Raw genomic sequence first — 6,323 nt, 5'->3', positions numbered from 1 at the left:
AATGAGGAGGGAAGATAACCGATGGTCATTAAGGGTTACGGACTGGATTCCAAGGGAAGGGAAGCGTAGCAGGGGGCGGCAGAAAGTTAGGTAGGCGGATGACATCAAGACGTTTGCAGGGACAACATGGCCACAATTAGTACACGACCGGGGTAGTTGGAGAAGTATGGGAGAGGCCTTTGCCCTGCAGTTGGCGTAACTAGGCTGATGATGATAATGACCCCATTACAATTTACTTACACCCTGGGCGGGAAACGCAAATCTGCCTCTCGCAGGGCCGATCAATCTTTAAAGTACACATGCTGTATGCTTACTGCAGGCGGGTTTTATCAACAAGCTCCACCGTGAAGGTCCACTTGGAGTTGTATAATAACTGTGAAATAATTGCCATGAAGGATATGCCGTGAGTCTTCTAAAATAAACCAAGAAAATTGATGCGTCGATCCAGTACCGCCATATCATTTTTATAGGGAATATGGGCATCATTCACTAAATTATTTCTACATGAGTGGCTTTGATATCTGTTACTCCACCCCATTCCGGCACCGATTACAAATATTACTGAAACCGTTGTTCTAAAGCTTTTCCGGAGAACACTAATACAAGGCCAGGAGTTACTGCTGACCATCACTAAAACTGTACCCATAGGAGGATGTAAGTAACCGTTACACAGCCCTGTTTATACACTTAGGAATAGAAAAACGTAGTTGATTTAATAAATGTGAGTTCCTTTCAATGGTACCTTTACTATATTTACATAATCGTGATGGTCAAGATCACTATTAAAATTATAATCAATAACTCGCCTCGTTTTTAGGAAGAATGGAGTGTAATGCAAGTGTTCAATTGTTTAACAGCAACGCCTGAAACAGGCAAAGATATGATTCCATATCAGCTAGGACAACATCAGGATAGTGTGATAAAGTGCACCACCTTCTAGCGCAATCAATTTGAGAGGTAATGAAGTACATTCTACGCAAGAGGCGGGGAGGCAAGGGAGGTCAGGACACCGCGCGTCAACACGACTTAGCACGCGCTAGTGCAAGATGACGAGTGCGTGTCTCTTCATTCTCGGCTCTGACAGCGCAAGGCTCGGCTAACTACTATTTGATATTGCCGTCGAGAGCGGATGTTAGCCGACGTAGAGGTGGACTTTGAGAACGCAAAGTTTGTTTAGAACATTTGCAGGACTAGAAACCGGAAAAATAACGGTAAGAAGTTATCGACGGCTGGCAGCAAATCGCAAGCTCTGGCCCGCGGCCAGAAGATCACTCTTTTCTCGAAGCTTCTCTGATTTATAACCCTTTCAGTCCTTCGGAGCCACGTCATCTTCAGCCAGTCGTCGAGCCCGTGCAGGTGTCGTAATTTTTGTCCACTTGTACGGTCCATGCAAGTGGCGTAATGTTCGGCGAATGGGGGCACTCCATGGGCTCTTCTCTCCGATGGCTGCCTCCATCCGGCGTTGCCTCCTCGCCTAGCAGGCGCTCAGCTAAAGGAGACGGGTCGCCTTGAACGACATTGCAGTGCGGCAAGCAGTATTTCCCGGGACTAGAGTCAACTACCTTGAGTTGTTGCAGCTTCCACTAGAACTTTCGGGAAGCGTCACGCAGGGGGCGGGGGGGAGACAAAAGCTCCACGCGCGGAACACAATGGCGGGATAGCCAACCTGTCTGACGGGTCCAATAACATGCTCGATCCGCACTTTCATACAGTAATTGGAGTGCGGCGGCGAGTTCAGAAAACATGAACGTTATTTAATGGTGCGTATCTAATGCCACATACCCTGACTGTGCGCCACATCCTAGGGGATGTGGCGCACATCGCCTGTTCGCCTGTTCATATCTGAACAGGCGAACAGTATTGTGATTAAAGCCCTTCAAAAGACTAGGGAGAGCAGCCAAGGACGCTACCAAATCTTGAGATTCCCAGCCCGTCTAGAGAACTAGATTACATCCGAGCTAATTAAGCCGCTCGGAAGTAATCCTAACGAGCAGGCCCACCGGAGAGCGCGCGATTTCACGCATCGCGCTGTCGCAAGTAGCCAGACTTGGAACGAGGTCAACATCCACAAAGATCCATTATGTACTTTCCACGAAATTGTTGCCCATTATCGAGTAGGCAGGAGGACATTTCCACCTCCTCACCCCAAATTGAAGAAACCTCAGGCTACCACACTCAGATTCCCGCAAACCCGTTCGTATTCCACACCTCGATCTCTTAACATGTTAGATCCTGAACACTCACAGTCGTGCCCCAAATGTGGTCATGACTCATGCTCTTTTGACCACATGCTCTAGCTGTGCCCAGCCCTTAACGCCTATCCACCAATCACGAAAGAACAATGACAGGAATCTCTCAAGAGCAGCAATCTCGACATTCAACTCCGGGCTGTCCAGAGTGCCCACAACATTGCGGCGGGACTTGATCTCCCGGTCCCATCGTGGGCGGTGCCACCGACTTAATCTTCGGGAGCCTTCGGTTTTGCCTCCCCAAGATCTCAGTCGCTCATGAATCAAATAAAGTTCTTGTCAGCTCATGCCATGTGTGACGCGAGCAGGAGGTTACGGACGGAGACAAACATGGTCGCCGGACACTTCCTTTACTTTATTCTTCAACTTCCGTCTTCACCCCTATTGCACCATACCGCCCTTGTGCGATTCGTCATATATATATATATATATATATATATATATATATATATATATATATATATATATAAATAATGGTGAGTTCACTGCCACAAGTTTTCTTATTAAAATTCAGTCAAAAGTAGAAATTTGTTACTTGCATTCTTTGTGCTGACGCTGGTCCTATTTTTTCACTGAACCATTCATCATTGACGCGTGCGAAGAGCGACGTATAATTTATTTCCTTCTTTTTATTTCGATGCAAGCGGCTCATTTTTTATACACAGTATACAATTATCAACGTTACAAACAATAGCGCCCAAAGACAAGCAAACCCATTGATGTGGTACTTACCTTGATGATACCTGTAACATTTCAGGAACTAAATGGTTAATAATTCCTGAAAAATTCGCTAATATACGTGAAGTTGGAAATAACTCAACTTTCAGGCCTTGAAAAAAAAACCACCTCGATGAATTAAATGAAACACTTGCGCGCATCGACGTTCCGGTTTCAGCGCCTTCGAGCAAGCCACACACGCGCACCTTTTATCTGCTTTTCTTGCCTTCAAGGACGAATGATGTTCATAACGCCATTCGCGCCATTATTTCGTTTAGTGCCCTTGTATACTGCCTTTGTTATCTCTATAAGCGCAGCTTTGCACCGTAAATGAAACTTTTTGTCGGCAGAGGTGTAGGTCACGTTTGTACCCTGCCGCAGTGTAGCCGTGCGTTGCAGCTCGGGCTTGCGCAGTGATAATTTTCGGATGATTAAAAGCCCGTCGGTATTTTTTGCGCATCTCCTTCACACACACACACACACACACACACACACAAACACACACAAACACACACACACACGCACACACACACACACACACACACACACACTCGCACACACAACGCAGAGGCGCTTGCGCGCGGATATGCACAGATGTACCACATACACGGTCGCACACATGCATTCATATGTACATACTAATGCAAGCACAAATGTTCGGATTTCGCATGTTCACTTGACGCACATAGCACGTCACACATAAAGGAATGCGTGGGCGTAGTCATTCCATCTGCAAACGAGCAATAATTCCCGCATTGTGTTTATTTATTTATTCAGTTTACCCTACAGGCTCGGAGGAGCATTGGGTAGAGTAGTTACAGAAAAATGGCAAATATGTAAGGCAATAAAGGGAACTACATAGTTCGGGAAACAAATAAGTTTGTACGTTGGAGAATAGTGCATAGAGACTGAGGAAGTGATTGAAAATATACCAGAAGAAACTGACTTCCTCTTTATAATGTCATTCAGCACGTAGCCATGGCGCAATATGGTGTAAAATCTTATATCCATAGCCATAAGGGTTATGCAAAACGTAGTCTACCGGTTCTTTTATTATGGCAGTTAATGCGAGTGATAGTTAAGCGATGAAATTCACTCCGCAATATAGGAAGGACAATTTATCTAATTCGACACCATCGATGGATTAACAAAAAATGCAGTTTTATGAGCTGATTATCTCATGTTAACTATGCACGATGTGGCTCCGACAATTCATCAGGGCGGTCTATATCATCGAAGCTAAGCGCAGCGTCTGCAAAGCTTCATACAACGTTCAGATAAACGTCCTCTACCCCTCTTTTTGCAAAAATATTTACGTCTTTTTGATATGCGGATGGCTCTTTCACTCACCCGTCAGAATCGCACATTTTACTAGTAAGAGCTTTGTAGGCCAGACTGCAACAGGTGGCGTCAAGGACATGGTGGCCATGATGTGTTTGTGTTACTTAGACGGAGTCGTCACTGGGGCGTCAGTCAACACCTATTGTATGCGAATCATATAAATTCCCGCAAAAAGAACACTATAAACTATGGCCGTTTAGGGGCTTTGGGTTGGGTCGCCGACTGAGTCCGCGGCCGAGATTAATCTTGCTCACGGCCGCTGAATCACGCCCTATAATAAGACGACGTGGACGAGCTGTTAGCGATGTGATTCGTTGTATATCTGCTAGGGGACTGTTGCACAACATATAGCGCTTGATCAAGCTGTCCCATTATGCTGATAACGTTTACTAAATGGAAATGTCCATAGGCGAAGTGCACGGCTGCCAGAGGCGGTGGCATGGGGGAGGGAAGACGAGGGACATGCTCTCTTGTAGGCGTGTTCCCATCAATGGACTTCTCCAAGGTCAAATGTATGCCGTCTGCTCCTCGTTGAGTAATTAGTCACTTTTCAACAGAACTCAAGCCTACTCAACAGGCTCTTTATAGGAGAACAACTCGACTAGCTATATATGAATAACAACGAGGGAGTGGGCTGGCTCAAGAGTGAAACAATTCTGGAACGCTGGTCCAACAGAAATACGCCTTGAACCCGATCTTCGAAATCCGGCCAGCTAGCGCAAGAGCAGGCACCACTGCAGGCGCAGCTCGCCTATAGAAACGGCACAATCGTTCGTCAAGCGCAAACACGCACGCCAATTGAGTAACACTAAGTCTACCAGCACTGCACCATCTCCCCAAGTAAATGCGTCTTCTGTGGTGGGTCCTTTCATATGCCTATTATTCTCCTGCACTGTGGAGGACCCTTTCACAGAACCTTCCCATACGAAACCGCAGTACCCTTCCCACTTTACTCGGAGTCTTTGACGAAGGCCAAAACTCTCGCAGACCAAGTGCACCTGCCTCATCTCTTCGACCAAGCGATGGTCCTGGGTATAGGGTGCGCAAGGCTATTTTGTCTTGCTGCTCCGAGGGAAACCGGCAACTGCAGGGCCGTCAGACAGAAAGGACTGGAAACACAATACCGCCATGTATATGCACATTCTAAATATATTTCGTACGGAGGTAAGTATAAGCAAATTGTCACCGTTTAGGACATTTAAACTGCCGCTTCAACACAGTAAAGGAGCAATGGTGACACTGAAGTTAGAAGACCTTGAACTGGTCCATGCGTGGGGGGCTTGCGGAACACCTCCGCGTGCTTGAAGTGCTTAATATAGGCGGGCAGCAACAGCTTACAGCTCCCTTTCCTGTGTGTCAACGCACCTCTCAGTATCGGCTTTTGCCTCAGTGGCGTTCAAACAACAGACCTCTGTGGTTCTAGCTATGATCCCCGCGGCCCTTTCAGTGCCTTGCAGATCCTTCAGAGCCTGCCTTTATTATAATCTCAGGCGCTCTGCTGCCACCTCCTGTTGCTAGTCAACACACTATTTCATTTTACGCGCTTCCCAGCGAACGCAAAAATGAGTACCTGCACACGAAGCTTTATCTCCAAAGGCAACACGGCGGCATTGTGCATCGTGTGGCCTTACGTGTGGCCGCGTTGCATTCGCCAAGTCTACAGCTAGCTCGTTGGCATATCGGCGTCCCAAAATCCGGCTTTGCTGTCTTTTTCTTTTCAGGCAAATCTAGCATTGGACGTCTATTACGATCTTTTTGTCTAGGATGGCGGCTTGCCGATATCGTTCTCAAGGTAGTGAAATGACGAAATGTTCCTGTACGCAGTTTAGGTGGAGGCGAAGGAGCGCCGGATGGTCAAACGTACCTTTCATCGTATACCTCATACCATACAGCTTTAGTATATAGCCCATAGGGCATTCAGCTAATTTGGGAGAATATACATAATATTTTAGTATTTTATTTTGGATACGCTATGTTAGATTCGGAACACCAAGGCTGATACATACATGACATTTA

The sequence above is a fragment of the Dermacentor variabilis genome, chromosome 3 (assembly GCF_050947875.1).
Source record: "Dermacentor variabilis isolate Ectoservices chromosome 3, ASM5094787v1, whole genome shotgun sequence".
NCBI classification, from domain to species: Eukaryota; Metazoa; Arthropoda; class Arachnida; order Ixodida; family Ixodidae; genus Dermacentor; species Dermacentor variabilis.
This window is presented reverse-complemented; position numbering follows the sequence as displayed.